The sequence below is a fragment of the Prionailurus bengalensis genome, chromosome A1 (genome assembly GCF_016509475.1).
Source record: "Prionailurus bengalensis isolate Pbe53 chromosome A1, Fcat_Pben_1.1_paternal_pri, whole genome shotgun sequence".
Lineage (NCBI taxonomy): Eukaryota > Metazoa > Chordata > Mammalia > Carnivora > Felidae > Prionailurus > Prionailurus bengalensis.
Window position 1 is genome coordinate 227,402,320 of NC_057343.1, and position 16,494 is coordinate 227,418,813.

The window sequence follows — 16,494 nt, forward strand, 5'->3', positions numbered from 1 at the left end:
TTTCAGCAGACCAGGTCAAAGCTGAGTGTTTCCTGCTTTCAAGGATGACCTCTGAAGGCCTCATACCGTGTTGCTTCCTTGCTCCCAGCGGGGAGCCTCTAATTTCTGGATTGACAGCTGAAGGCAGAGCAGTAAAAATAGGAAGTAAAATAAGGTCTCCATTTGACATGCTTATAAATCAATCTTATTGATTTATAAGGAACGGAATTGTTGCTGTCGGTGCTCATTGAAAAGAATCTTACTGACCAGAAACCTAAACCAATTGGTTTTTTACTCACCTAAGGATTCAGATTGATTCAGGCTGACTTGTAAAACATGAATCCATCTGTAATCCTTCAAAACTATGGCAAATAATAAAAACTTCTGTGGAAGACATCTGCAGAGGTTTCTAATATAGGATTCCATCCGATTTTCAGGAACGATATTTTGATGTTGGAGGCAGGGGTCGTAATTTCCTCTTTTAAACGGTGCAGTGAAATTCTATAGACATGTGGGGTCAAAGGGAAGGTGGTAATCACAGATGACACTTTTCTTCATATTCTGCCCCCCATTTAAACATCTCTTATTTCAAAAGAGAGTTCTTGGGGTGCCTGGGTGGTGCAGTCGGTTAAGCGTCCGACTTCAGCCAGGTCACGATCTCGCGGTCCGTGAGTTCGAGCCCCGCATCGGGCTCTGGGCTGATGGCTCAGAGCCTGGAGCCTGTTTCCGATTCTGTGTCTCCCTCTCTCTCTGCCCCTCGCCCGTTCATGCTCTGTCTCTCTCTATCCCAAAAATAAATAAACGTTGAAAAAGAGAGTTCTTTATTTTAATTTCGAAACAGGGTAGGCTAAGGCCTGCATTGTGAAAGCTTGACAACCGCGGCCTGCCTAATCGATGCGAAACAAGTTGCCTCTGATAAATCTTCAGGTGGCTGTGTAAAAAGAAATACATAGAAGAAAGCGTCCTGGTAGTTGCAAACAACTGGGAGGAGTTGGCTTTTTTTCTCTTTTCTTCTTTCTCCTCATCGATGAGCTGATGTGGATGCTGATGTACAGATGAGCCAAACCCAAGCATTTAGCATCAGGACTATTGTCTGCAAAAGTGCCGCTTCATTCCCAGCACATCTTTAGTGAGCACTTGTTCCTGGAGCAGATTCGCTGTTGAATGTTAGACATACATTGGTGATGAAGACAGTATGCTCACAACGGCCTTCAAAGCCTAGCTAGCCGGGCCGTACATACATACGCCAGCAAATAAGACATGAGCAGAGGACATGCCAATGCGTGCCATCCCTACCGATTAGGATTAGGATTCTCATAGGATTCTCTGTTTCCAGGGAAACAGAACTAATAGCATCTCTCTCTCATTATTTTAAGGAATTGGCTTACGCAGTTGTGGGAAGCTGAGAAGTCTGAAATCTATAGAATGGGCTGGAGACCTATGGAAGGATTGATGTTGCAGTCTCTAAAGTCTGAAGGTAGTTCTGAGGCAGAATTCCCTCTTCCTTGGGAGATCTCAATCTTTTTCTCGTAAGGCCTCCAACTGATGGAATGAGGGTCACTTGATTCATTCCCATGGCAAAAAACTCAAGATTCTAAAGGGTAGACAGTGAAAGTAAGTATCCCTCTCATTCTGGACCTCAAGCCACCTTGAGTTCTTCCCCAGAAGCAGGAACTATCACCAGATTGTAGATTTCCTTATAGAGATGGTTCATGCATCTATGAGCAAATGAGTGTAGACACTTTTTAAAGTATACCAGGAATAACGCATTGCTTCTTTTCGGTTAACGAAATATCTTGGAGATTTGAATGAAGTTGAATGAAGTTAAAGCTGCCTTATTTTTGTATGGTCACAGAATATTCTGGTGTGCAAATAGATCATAACTTACTTAGTCCCTGATCTAGATTGTTTCCAGTCTTATGTAGTAAAGACAATCTGGTCACAGATATCCTTGTACACACATTTACCCTGCCTTTCTTTAAGATAAATTCCTAGAGATAGAATTGCTGGGTCGAAGGGTATGTGCACTTGAAACTTTGACATGTTGGCAAATTATCCTCCATAAAGGATGTGCCAGTTAACACTTACAAATGTACAAACACGATTTTGCAGGAGGTATTTTCATATCTCACACATGATCCCGAGGTATTCCATTGGCTGGCCCATTCTCTCCTTTTCCCTCAGATCCCTGTGGCCCATCATCACCAGCATTTGGAAGTCAGTTGCCTGGGTGTAGTCTGAAGAACGGGGGCAAAGTGGAGAGAACCCACCCATGCATACAGCCACCCCAGAGCTTCACCTATTGGCATTGGGCTCTGATCAAGTACGACAGGGTCGGTCTCCTCTTGGTGACTTGCCCAAGGTCACACGGTTCGTAGGCGTCAGAAGTACCACTTAAAAGTCTCATTCAAGTTCTTGTTCAACTCTTGACTTCTTGTGACCCTTAGGGCCAGAGACTTGTGACCGTTTCTAAATGAGCTAATTCGGCTACATCGTTAACGAGCTGGCTCTTGTGCATTGTTTAGGGCAGCTCCTGGTACCTAGTAAGCACTCAACAAACAAGTACTTGTTATGGGCATTCCTGTTCTCTCTCGGGGGCGTGGCACGGGTGGGTGAGGGGAACTGGAGGGACTATGAGGACACGGAAGTCACTGGGACTGGAGGTGAAGTACCAGAGACAGCTGGCTGGCATGCATGACCTCCCCGGTCCCTCCAGCCAAGTAATTCAAGCAGGTTCCAGCTTGGTAGCCACATTGGAGTCATGGGGGCAGATGAGCATTTTTCTTAATTGAGAAAGAGCTAATGAGAGCTGTATTTCTTTGAATCTGCCCATTGAATGAGAACAAACACTAATTACTGCTGGGCTGGAAAGGCCAGATACAATTTGCCAAATGAGAGGGCATCTTCCCCCATCAGTTACAAAACAGTGTGCAGAGGACCGCACGCTTTCCAACAGTGAACGTCCATCGCTGGCTCAGTGTTAAATACAGAGCGAAGGCCCCATAAACTGGCATCCGCGGGTGAAGCAATTAAGTGTGGCGCTGCCCCTGCAGCGATGTCCCAGCAGCTGCCCCCATTGGAGGTTTCAAGGCTCAGCAACTTGTAGGATGACTGGGGAATGATAATGTGCTGGTTTTCTTTGCCGGCACAAAAGAGGCAGCAGCGGGGGAGCTCTGGGGTGGGGACCGGAGCGCTGTGTCACCTGTTGATGGCTGCGTTTAGGCACATTTGCCATACTCGGTGGGACATCCAGACTCCAGGGGAAGCAACAGGGATCTGGCTTCTCTTTAAAGTAAACGCAACCTCCTATTTCACATTTTACATCTCCCATTCCACCAAAGGCCTGGTTTCCCTACTCCAGTTTGGAAGCCCAGAGAGTATTTCTAAGTTATTGGGGCTCAGTGAAGCTGGTGGTTATTCTGAATACAGTAAAACCTTGGATTGCGAGTAACTTGTCCTGCGAGTGTTCTGCAAGACAAGCAGACATTGCTAATAAATTTTAACTTGATAAATGAGCGATGTTTTGCCATACGAGGGGTACGTGATGCCGAACATGACATGATCGCAACAGGGCCAGTGGTTCTGGAAATTTGCTTTGATATACAAGTGCTTTGGATTACAAGCATGTTTCCAGAACAAATTGTGCTTCCAAGCCAAGGTTTTAGTGCATGTGTTTCTGAGACACTGTAGTTATAACAGCGTTGGCTTATAATAACAGCATAAGCCCCTTCATTTTGTGTCCGAGATTTGAGGCATTGAAGACACTGGCATTAGTCCATGAAGGGCAAGACTAGGTAAGGTCTAGGCACTGATGAAGTGAATTTGTATGTAGGGGCCCACAAAGCGGAGGCTGCCCCAGTGGCCCAGCCCATATCACAAGTTCAAACCTGAGTGAGCCTGTGCTTACGGGACAAGGAACCTAACACACACCAGGCCGTCCTCCAACCCCGTTTGAGCTGACTCACCTTCCCCTGGGAAACAGGACCTTCCGGCCTTGTAAGAAAATCCCTGACCTCCTAACCAATCACACTCAGTTTCCGAGTGCCTCTTCTAAAGCTCTATACACTCCCTCTTGCCCCAAATCCCCAGGAACAGTGCTCCCCTGCTCGTAAGGCACCTACTCTCCATCTGCAATGTGTTTTCCCTTGACTAAAGGGAAATGACTCAGACTCATTACTAAGTTGTTTTAGTTTTGTCCTTTGGTGGCATGGAGAGAGAGTAAAGTAGGGGCGCCTGGGTGACTCAGTCGGTTAAGCGTCCGACTTTGGCTCAGGTCATGATCTCACAGCTCGTGAGTTTGAGCCTTGCGTCGGGCTGTGTGCTGACAGCTCAGAGCCCGGAGCCTGCTTCGGATTCTGGGTCTCCTCTCTCTCTCTCCCCTCCTCCACTCATGCTCTGTCTCTCTCTGTCTCAAAAATAAATAAACATGTAAAAAATTTTTAAAAAAAGGTGTAAGGGGGCTTCTCTGTCCTCTTTTTTTTTTCTCAACGTTTTTTTGTTTATTTTTGGGACAGAGAGAGACAGAGCATGAACGGGGGAGGGGCAGAGAGAGAGGGAGACACAGAATCGGAAACAGGCTCCAGGCTCAGAGCCACCAGCCCAGAGCCTGACGCGGGGCTTGAACTCACGGACCGCGAGATCGTGACCTGGCTGAAGTCGGACGCTTAACCGACTGCGCCACCCAGGCGCCCCCTCTGTCCTCTTTTTGACCACTTCCTGCAAGAGCTGGGAGCCTGAGCGAGTAGCACTGACCCAACACTCGTGTCTCCAGAGCAAACCCAGGCACCTGCTGGACTCTGGGTGTGTGGAGCAGGTGTGCCTGGGCATGGGACACCTTCTTGACTCACCCTGTCTGCTCTGTAATTGTGGCCAAGGGGCCATTGCCGTCCCGTTCTAAGGCACCTGAGGGATCCTATTCTGCTTCAGTTCTCTGGGTTTCTGGCAGGACGGGGCCCTTTGTCTTATGTCACCTCTAGGCCTCAAAAGCATCCTTGCCCATGTAGCTGGAGCGCCGTTTCTCTGTGGTTGAGACTTTGATGGTCTCTATTAGAATTTTTTTTTTAATGTTTATTTTTGAGAGTGAGACAGAGAGACGGCGGGTGCGAGTGGGGGAGGGGCAGAGAGGAAGCCCCAGAATCCGAAGCAGGCTCCAGGCTGTCAGCATGGAGCTCAAGGTGGGGCTCGAACTCACAGACCGTGAGATCATGACCTGAGCTGAAGTCCGACGCTTAACCGACTGAGCCCCCCGGGTGCCCCTCGGTTAGCATCTTGGTTCCACCTCTTACTGTGTGTCTTTGGGCAAACTACTTACGCTCTCTGTGACCTGGTTTGCATATCTGTAATATACGGATAGGAGTGGTATTGTTGTGAAAGTTAGATGAGATCGTGTAAGTTCATCCGAATGGCGTCTTCTGTAAAATGAGCACTCCGGTCCCTGAGCAGAGCTACTCTTTGCTTTGACCTCTCTCTTGGGGCTCAAACCTAGTCTGGCTGGGATGGCAGCGGGGTAGGCGGGATGTGGGAGGGCACTGCCATGCTGCCCTTTATCTCTTGTTTTTGCACAGCCAGCTGCTCTCTCCTCATGCTGGCGCTAAGAAATGTGAAAGCTCCCAAGTCTGTCAACATCAGACCTGGGGGGCCACAGGGGTCACTGTCTGCAAATTGCATGTGTGAATCCAGTCTGGCCTTTGCGAGGCCCCTGTGGACTCTTTGGGGTGGCCTCCGTAGGCCTGTTGCACGCACTCTGAGGGCCCTTCAGGGCTTGCTCGCCTATCTTCTCAGCTAAAGCCCACTTAGTGCCTGTCATTTGCCATGAGATACCATGGCTCGAGCTTTGGGTAAAGACAGGCCTTTACGGACATTCCTATCCCCAAAGTAGTTTTATGCCAGACATTGTCCGGCGAGCCTGACATTTATTGGCTATGCCTCCCCAAGGCTTTCGCTTCCAGAAGGACTGCACACCAGAGGCGAGGCGTTCTCCTCCGGGTTGAGTGGTGGAGCCACCCTTTCAAGGACAGGACGTCCTTCCCAATCTCCCTCCTGTCGGAGAGCACTGTGGGAAAGTATGTTCTCTCTGAGCTCCTGGCTGGGCCTCACCGCTTGGCCTTTGCCCCCTCCCCGGGCATGTCCCAGTCCTGCTGGAGTGGGTGGGGACGATGGGCATGATTTGTTTGCCATTATAATTATTTTTGCGTGATGTCAATTATAATGATTTACCTTTTTATTCAGCAATTGTGATTCTTATTCCCTTCCATTTCGTCTACAAATGACTCTCTTGACCCCTCTTTCATCTTTCCCTTCTGATTTATAATTACTTCCCTTAGCCTTTAAAAATTTTTCTTTTTAGGGGCGCCTGGGTGGCACAGTCGGTTAAGCGTCTGACTTCAGCCAGGTCACGGTCTCGCGGTCCGTGAGTTCAAGCCCCGCGTCAGGCTCTGGGCTGATGGCTCAGAGCCTGGAGCCTGTTTCCGAGTCTGTGTCTCCCTCTCTCTCTGCCCCTCCCCCGTTCATGCTCTGTCTCTCTCTGTCCCAAAAATAAATAAACGTTGAAAAAAAAATTAAAAAAATTTTTTTTTTCTTTTTAACTTTATTTATGTATTTTGAGAGACACAGAGACAGCCCGAGTGGGGGAGAGGCAGAGAGAAGGGAGAGAAAAAGGATCCCAAGCAGGCTCCCTGTTGTCGGCGCAAACTCCAACACGGAGTTTGAACTCACGAAACTGTGAGATCATGACCTGAGCTGAGACCAAGAGTTGGGTGCTTAACTGACTGAGCCCCCAAGGTCCCCCAGTTTCACTTTTTTTAAGTAGGCTCCACACTCAGTGTGGGGCTAGAACTCATGACCCTGAGATCCAGAGTCCCACGCTCTACAAACTGAGCTGGCCAGGTGCCCCTCTCTTAGCCTTTTGTAAAACAGCTTTATTGAGGTATAACTGATAAAGAACCACACATATTTAATGAAGATAATTTGATGAGTTTGGACACATACAAACACCCTCGGTACCATCAGCACCATCAGGATGGTAGACGCAGCCAACACCTCCCAGAATTTTCTGTGTGCCCCCTCCCCCAACACACACCTCTTGTATACTGTAAGAAAACTTTTTTTTTTTATTATGAGGTTCCCTCTCCTTTTACATGAAAGTATTTATTGAGCATTCATTTGCTAATATTCGTCCTTGTAGTACTGTTAGAAACAATAAAGCGAGCTGTATTAAAAAATGGTGAGATTTTTTGAGCAAAAATCTATTTGAATCAGGCAGCCCCCCAAATGGAAGTCAGAAGCGCTTCACCCACAGGAGCTGGGGAGAGACTTTTATGGAGAAAAGGGGGAAGCGAGTCAGGACATTACTGATTGGCCATAGATTAAGCGTCGCTGGCTGTGATTGGTTGTTCTTGGGTTCGGATTTCTTAACCCTGAGGCCCTTCCCCGCTGACCTCTTTGGTTTGCTTCCAGCAACCAGCGCATTGTTAGAGCCACATCAGTGGAACAGGCTCCTTGTTTAATTAATTTAACGGTATCAACTGAATGGGGCTGTTCACCAAATACAAATGGTCAATAATTTAACCATCTACATTTCTGTAAAAAGCGAAAACACTCCTTTTTAAAGAAGTTCATTGATGGGAGACACTTACTATTAACTGAGCACAATCTGCAGTTAAAGGGGGTGAGTCCCAGAGTTTGGGAACAATGATTTGGGGATGAAACCCCTCACCCCCTCCCTACTTGTGTGTCAGTCTCTCTCTCTCTCTATTTCTCTCTCTCTCTCTCTCTCTCTCTCTCTCTCTCTCTCTCTCACACACACACACACACACACACACACACATATTGATGAATTGATGTTAATCTGGGACTGTTTTTATCCCTCCTGAACTGGGGTTATCGAGTAGAGATAAAAGCATTTGGAAGGGTCCCTGCAGAGTCCACTTGGTCACCCTGAACCCTAGTTTCCTCATCTTTAAAATGAAAAAATTTGACTTCTTCTCTAAGGTCACTTCCTTCTATCCCACAACCCTACCCACTCCCCCCCCCCCCCTCAGATTCCCAAGAGCTCCAATTTATAGTGATGATTAATCCAACAGAGGCAAGTACTCATCTGCATACAAATAGAATGCAAATCATGAGGTGCAGACAACGCACATCAGAATCAAGATGGGCTATCAGGGCCCCATCCTTCTGGAGGTGTCCAGACAGGCAAACCCAGTCTGGACAAATGAAATTTAGCAGGCGCGGTAGAGGGCTCTGTGTTATCGGCAGCCCCAGGCGCACTGGATGGCGTCTGGCTCCTGAGCTCTCAGCATGGGGAGGCTTTATCGCTCCAGTCCTGGAATTTGGAATCATTATCTACCAGTGCAGAGGGATTAAAAATAATGTTTGGGCATGATGGGCAGTGGCTAGCAGCCAGCCAGCCACACAGTGACGTTTATTGCTTGCAGAAAAGGGTCTTGGCAGAGTCAAAGTCAGGAGACCGAGGCAGGTGACTCGGGGCCGCTAGCAGAGTATCAAGGTCACCTAGTGAACATTATTATTTGATGCCTTCTTATCACATTGTGTTGTTACAAGAATAAAATACAACAGAGTGGCAACAGCCCATTGGAACATTATAAGTATATTCCACATGAACCGTCAATTGTCAGGCATCCAGTATTTGGTATTTATTGTATGTTTGATACTGTGAATGGTGGTAGCCAACATTTATTAAGCACTCAGTATGTGGCAGCATTATTATAGGTGGCTTAAATAAATCACTCTATGGTTGTAGGAGTTTTGAATCCATCAACTTAGTTACTTCTTACAACCTATAAGATAGGAACCATCATCATTGCCATCTAAGAGATTAGAAAATGAAGGTAATTTGCCCAAGGTCACAGCTAGTATGTGGCCAAGCTGAGGCTCCAACTCCATCTAGAAACTGTCCTTTTTTTTTTTAATTTTAATTTTATTTTTCAAATTTATATCCAAATTAACATCTAGTGCAACAATGATTTCAGGAGTAGATTCCTTAGTGCCCCTCACCCATTTAGTCCATCCCCTCTCCCACAACCCCTCCAGTAACCCACTGTTTGTTTTCCATATTTAAGAGTCTCTTATGTTTTGTGCCCCTCCCTGTTTTTATATTATTTTTGCTTCCCTTCCCTTATGTTCATCTGTTCTGTGTCTTAAAGTCCTCATATGAGTGAAGTCATATGATATTCGTCTTTCTCTGACTGACTGATTTCGCTTAGCATAACACCCTCCAGTTCCATACACGTAGTCGCAAATGGCAAGATTTCATTCTTTTTGATTGCTGAGTAATACTCCATTGTATATATGTACCACATCTTCTTTACCCATTCATCAGTTGATGGATATTTGGGCTCTTTCCATACTTTGGCTATTGTTGTAGAGTTGCTATAAACATTGGGGTTCAGGTGTCCCTTTGAAACAGCACACCTGTATCCCTTGGATGAATGCCTCGTAGTGCAGTTCCTGGGTCACAGGTAGTTCTTTTTTTAACTATTTGAGAAACCTTCATACTGTTTTCCAGAGTGGCTGCACCAGCTTTCATTCCCACCAGGAATGCAAAAGAGATCCTCTTTTTCCGCATCCTCTCCAACATCTGTTGTTGCCTGAGTTGTTAATGTTAGCCACTCTGACAGGTGTAAGGTGGTATCTCATTGTGGTTTTGATTTGTATTTTCCTGATGATGAGTGATGTGGAGCATTTTTTCATGTGTCGGTTGGCCATCTGGATGTCTTCTTTGGAGAAGTGCCTATTGATGTCTTCTGCCCATTTCTTCACTGGATTGTTTTTTAGATATTGAGTTTGAGAAGTTCTTTATAGATTTTGGATACTAACCCTTTATCTGATATGTAGTTTGCAAATATCTTCTCCCATTCTGTTGGTTGCCTTTTAGTTTTGCTGATTGTTTCCTTTGCTGTGCAGAAGCTTTTATTTTCATAAGGTCCCAGTAGTTCATTTTTGTTTTTATATCCCTTGCCTCCAGAGATGTGTTGAGTAAAAAGTTGCTGTGGGCAAGATCAAAGAGGTTTTTGCCTGCTTTCTCCTCGAGGATTTTGATGGCTTCCTGTCCTACATTGAGGTCTTTCATCCATTTTGAGTTTATTTTTGTGTATGGTGTAAGAAAGTGGTCCACATTCATTCTTGTGCATGTCTCTGTCCGGTTTTCCCAGCATCACTTGCTGAAGAGACTGTCTTTATTCCATTGGATATTCTTCTCTGCTTTGTCAAAGATTAGTTGGCCATACGTTTGTGGGTCCATTTCTGGGTACTCTATTCTGTTCCATTGATCTGAGTGTCTGTTTTTGTGTCAGTACCATACTGTCTTGATGATTACAGCTTTGTAGTATAGCTTGAAGTCCGGGATTGTGATGCCACCTGCTTTGGTTTTCTTTTTCAAGACTGCTTTGGCTATTCGGGGTCTTTTCTTGTTCCATACAAATTTTAGGATTATTTGCTCTAGTTCAGTGAAGAATGCCGGTGTTATTTTGATAGGGATTGCATTGAATATGTAGAATGCTTTAGGTAGTATTAACATTTTAACAATATTTGTTCTTTCTATCCAGGAGCATGGAATATTTTTCCATTTTTTTGTGTCTTCTTCAATTTCTTTCATAAGATTTCTATAGTTTCCAGTGTATAGATTTTTCACCTCTTTGGTTAGAGTTCTTCCTAGGTATTTTATGGTTTTTGGTGCAATTGTAAATGGGATCGATTACTTGATTTCTCTTTCTGTTGCTTCATTTTTGGTGTATAGGAATGCAATCAATTTCTGTGCATTGATTTTATATCCTGCAACTTTGCTGAATTCATGAATCAGTTCTAGCAGTTTTTTGGTGGAATCTTTTGGGTTTTCCATGTAGAGTATCATGGATATCTGTGAAGAGTGAAAGTTTGACCTCCTCCTGGCTGATTTAGATGCCTTTTATTTCTTTGTGTTGTTTGATTGCAGAGGCTAAGACTTCCAATACTATGTTGAATAATAGTGGTGAGAGTGGATATCCCTGTCTTGTTCCTGACCTTAGGGGGAAAGCTCTCATTTTTTTTCCCATTGAGGATGATATTAGCGTTGGGTCTTTCATATATGGTTTTTATGATCTTGAGGTATGATCCCTCCATCCCTATTTTCTTGAGGGCTTTTATCAAGAAAGAATGTTGTATTTTGTCAAATGCTTTCTTTGCATCTATTGAGAGGATCATATGGTTCTTGTCCTTTCTTTTATTGATGTGATGAATCACATTGATTGTTTTGCGGATATTGAACTAGCCCTGCATCCCAGGTGTAAATCCCACTTGGTCGTGGTGAATAATTTTTTTAATGTATTGTACGTCTGGTTGGCTAATATCTTGTTGAGAATTTTTGCATCCATGTTCATCAGGGAAATTGGTCTATAGTTCTCCTTTTTAGTGGGGTCTCCGTCTGGTTTTGGAATCAAGGTAATGCTGGCTTCATAGAAAGAATTTGGAAGTTTTCCTTCCATTTCTATTTTTTTGGAAAAGCTTCAAGAGAATAGGTGTTAACTCTTCCTTAAATGTTTGGTAGAATTCCCCTGGAAAGCCATCTGGCCCTGGACTCTTGTTTTTTTGGGAGATTTTTGATTACTAATTCGATTTCTTTACTGGTTATGGGTCTGTTCAAATTTTCTATTTCTTCCTGTTTCAGTTTTTGTAGTGTATATGTTTCTAGGAATTTGTCCATTTCTTCCAGGTTGCCCATTTTATTAGCATATAATTGCTCATAACATTCTCTTATTATTGTTTTTATTTCTGCTGAGATGGTTGTGATCTCTCCTCTCTCATTCTTGATTTTATTTACTTGGGTCCTTTCCTTCTTCTTTTTGATCACACTGGCTAGTGGTTTATCAATTTTGTTAATACTTTCAAAGAACCATCTTCTGGTTTCATCAATCTGTTCTACTTTTTTTTTGTTTGTTTATTTGTTTTATTTGGTTTTGATAGCACTAATTTCTGCTCTAATCTTTATTATTTCCTGTTTTGTGCTGTTTTGGGGTTTTATTTGCTGTTCTTTATCCAGCGCTTTAAGGCATAAGTTTAGGTTGTGTATCTGAGATCTTTCTTCCTTCTTTAGGAAGGCCCAGATTGCTATGTACTTTCCTCTTATGATCATCTTTGCTGTGTCCCAGAGGTTTTGGGTTGTGGTGTTATCATTTTCATTGACTTCCATATACTTTTTAATCTCCTCTTTAACTCCTTGGTTGGCCCATTCATTCTTTAGTAGGATGTTCTTTAGTCTCCAAGTATTTGTTAACTTTCCAAATTTTTTCTTGTGGCTGATTTCAAGTTTCATAGGGTTGTAGTCTGAAAAGATGCACGGTATGACTCGATCTTTTTGTGCTTGGTGAAGGATGATTTGTGTCCCAGTATGTGGTCTATTCTAGAGAACGTTCCATGTGCACTGGAGAAGAATGTATATTCTGCTGCTTTAGGATGAAATGTTCTGACTATATCTGTTAAGTCCATGTGGTCCAGTATGTCATTCAAAGCCATTGTTTCCTTGTTGATTTTTTGATTAGATGATCTGTCCATTGTTGTGAGTGGTGTGTTGAAGTCTCCTACTGTTGTGGTATTACTATCAATGAGTTTCTTTATGTTTGTGATGAATTGATTTATATATTTGGGTGCTTTCACATTTGGCACATAAATATTTATAATTGTTAGGTCTTTTTGGTGGATAGACCCCTTAATTATGATATAATGCCCTGCTTCATCTCTTGATACAGTCTTTATTTTAAAGTCTAGATTGTCTGATATAAGTATGGCTACTCTGGCTTTCTTTTGTTGACCATTAGCATGATAGATGGTTCTCCATCCCCTTATTTTCAATCTGAAGTTGTCTTTAGGTCTAAAGTGGGTCTCTTGTAAACAGCATATAGGTGGATCTTGTTTTCTTATCCATTCTGTTGCCCTATGTCTTTTGATTGGAGCAATGAGTCCATTGACATTTAGAGTGAGTACTGAAGGATATGAATTTATTGCCATAATGTTGCTTGTAGAGTTGGAGTTTCTGGTAGTGTTCTCTGGTCCTTTCTAGTCTTTGTTGTTTTTAGTCTTCCTTCCTTCCTTCCTTCCTTCCTTCCTTCCTTCCTTCCTTCCTACCTTTTCTTCCCTCAGAGAGTCCCGCTTAAAATTTCTTGCAGGGCTGGTTTAGTGGTCACAAACTCCTTTAGTTTTTGTTTGTCTGGAAAAATTTTTTTTTTCTCCTTCTATTTTGAATGATAGCCTTGCTGGATAAAGAATTTTTGGCTGCATATTATTCTGATTCAGTACATTGAATATATCCTGCTACTCCTTTCTGGCCTGCCAATTTTTTGTGGATAGGTCTGTTGCAAACCTGATCTGTCTTCCCTTGTAGGTTAAGGACTTTTTTTCCCTTGCTGCTTTCATGATTCTCTCCTTGCCTGAGTATTTTGTGAATTTGACTGTGATATGCCTTGTTGATGGTTGGTTTTTGTTGAATCTAGTGGGAGTTCTCTGTGCTTCCTGAATTTTGATGTCTGTGTCTTTCCCTAGGTTAGGAAAGTTTTCCTCTATGACTTGCTCACATAACACTTCTACCCCTATTTCTCTCTACTCTTCTGGGACTCCTATGATTCTAATGTTGTTCCTTTTTAATGAGTCACTGATTTCTCTAATTCTTAAATTGTGCTCTTTTGCCTTAATCTCCCTCTTTTTTTCTGCTTCATTATTCTCCATAAGTTTGTCCTCTATATCACTGATTTTCTGTTCTGCCTCATCCATCCTTGCTGCCCTGGCTTCCATTCAAGACTGCAGCTCAATTATAGCATTTTTTATTTCATCCTAACTAGCTTTTCTTTCTTTTATCTCTGCAGAAAGGGATTCTAATCTATTTTCGACTTCAGCTAGTATTTGTATTATCGTGATTCTAAACTCTGGTTCAGACATCTTGTTTGTATCTGGGTTGGTTAAGTCCCTGGCTGTCGTTTCTTTCTGCTCTTTCTTTGGGGGTGAATTCCTTCATTTCATCATTTTGAAGGGAGAAAAAGAATTAATGAGGTAAAAAAATTAAAATTTAAAAAATTAAAATTTTAAAATATTAAAATTAAAAACAAACACACACAAACAAAATCGAGTAAATGATGTTAGATCCTAGGTGTGTTTTGGTCTGGGTGTTGAAAGAGGCTTCATAGATTAGAGAAAAAAGGGGAAAGAAAAAAGAAAAAGGAAATCGTTTGAAAATTTGAAAAAATGAATACACTGAAGTAGACTAAAATGAAATGATGGAAGTAAAATAGACTTTGAAAAAAATTACACAAAAGTAAAAAATATAGTAGAAAAAATTTAAAGAAAATATTTTAATAAAAATTAAAAACAAAAATGAATTTTTTCTTTCTGTATTCAAGAGAAAGAAACGAAAAAAAAGAAAAAAGGCAAAAAGAAGGAAGAAAGAAAATTGAAGAGATGGACTGGCGAACCGACTGAAATACCACTGAAATTACTTTGTTTCCCCTAGAAGTCCAACTATGAAGCACTTAATAATCCATAAACTAAGCAGGCGGAGAGACTTGTGTTCCTGAAGAGCGAGGTTGGCCCTGTTGGGCGGGGCTTAGTGTAACGGCTTCGTTCTCCACTAGATGGCGCTGCTTAGCTTACTGGGGTGGATTTTGAGGCGCTTGTTGGTGCGCGTCCGCGCATGCGCGGCAGCGGTGAAAATGGCGTCAGCCACCCACCCAGCCTCTAGTACCGGAATTCTGTTCTCCCTGGTCAGTAATTGCGCACCTGGCCTTGGCTTCCATCCACTCGCCGCTTTTACACAGTCTGTGAACCAGCCCCAGGCAGCACCTCCCTCCTGAGTTTTGTCTCACATGCGGCTGTGTTTCCCGACCCCTTACGTTTGACAGACTGCGGTTTTGTCCCTCCCAGACCTTCTGCAGGAGGGTCTCACCCAGCGATGGCCGGGTGCTGGCCGCACCCAGGAACGTTTGAGGGTCCGTGCTGCTGCCGAGGCCCAGAGACTGCGGCCGGGTGCCAGCCCGCCCCAGGACGAAGTTCACGAGGCAGGGTAGCAGCGGCGCCTCCGGGATTCTGGAAAATCACAACGCACACCTGGCCCCAGGCTTCCCCCTTAACGACCTTGATCTAGCGCCAGCGAATGTGGTTGTTCTCCCAGGTCCGCCGGGGCCTTGCCTTTGGGGACCCACACAGCCTCTACTCGCTGTCTTCCCAGCAGGGGCACCGCCTCTCCCCTGTGGCCTGAAGACCCCCGGACTCCACTCTGCTCCTGGGGATTCGTCCTTCCCACCAGAGCACCGCCAGGTATGGAGCTGCGCGGTTTCAGACTCTGTGCTCCCCGTTTATGGTCTTAATGGAATGTAAACCCTCTCCTTTCTCCCTTCTCCCTTTTTAGTTCCATCACTGCGACTGTTTCCGCTTTTCCACTTTCTCTCCAGCTGCTTTGGGGGGGGGGTGCTTTTCCCGTATTCTCTCCCCTCCCCATCTCTGTCCTCTCTCCACACCGCACGCAAAAGCAGCTTCCTGCCCTCCGTGGCTTCCCTCTCCCCCAGTTCACCTCTCGGCGCCGCACACCTGCTGAGTCCTGTGGTTCAGGTTGTGCAGATTGTTGTGTTAATCCTCAGATCAGTTTTCTAGGTGTGCAGGATGGTCGAGTGTTGGTCTGGTTGTATTTCATGGACGCGAGACACACAACAAACTGCCATGCTGTTCTGCCATCTTGCCTTCTCCCCCAGAAACTGCCCTCTTAACCACGATGTTGTATGCCCTTTAATCGTAACCATGAGCCTTATCTAGTAATGAATCCAATCTTTTATGGGATATATATTTCACTTACTTGAGATAATATTATAATTTTGATATGTATTTTAGTTAATATTATGTAAGCATATTCCCACATCTTTAAAAACTATTCCGGGGAGCCTGGGTGGCCCAGTCAGTTAAGCGTCCGACTTCAGCTCAGGTCACGATCTCACAGTTTGTGAGTTCGAGCCCTGCTTCGGGCTCTGTGCTGACAGCTCAGAGCCTGGGACCTGCTTCAGATTCTGTCTCCCTCTCTCTGTCCCTCCCCTGCTCGCACTCTATCTCTCAAAAAAAATAAATAAACATTAGAAAGAATTTTAAAACTATTCCTAGAGATAATTGAAGGCCGAGTATCATTCTATTGAGAGGTATTATTATAATTGGCTTGAACTGTAAGGAGACATAACACAAATCCTGGAGGCGAGAGCACCAGTGAGGATACGAAGGTGGACTTGGGAGATTAGAGAAGGCAAGAATCATGGCCTTCATGAATAGCTCAGACTGCCCCATTATGCATCGATTAGATGAGGTATAAGCTTGCTTTATGCAGCGTTTCCACTCATGAAGTAGAAGAAATGTCTCTTCTTGGCCGATGCGTGGGGATGTTGTAAATATAGGTGGGTTCTGGAAAGTGACTTAACACACTGGAAGAAAAGGCCTGCATAAATTCAGGGGGGTCATATGGAGAAATAGTTTTGGTGATGTCACCATGCCTGTCATCTT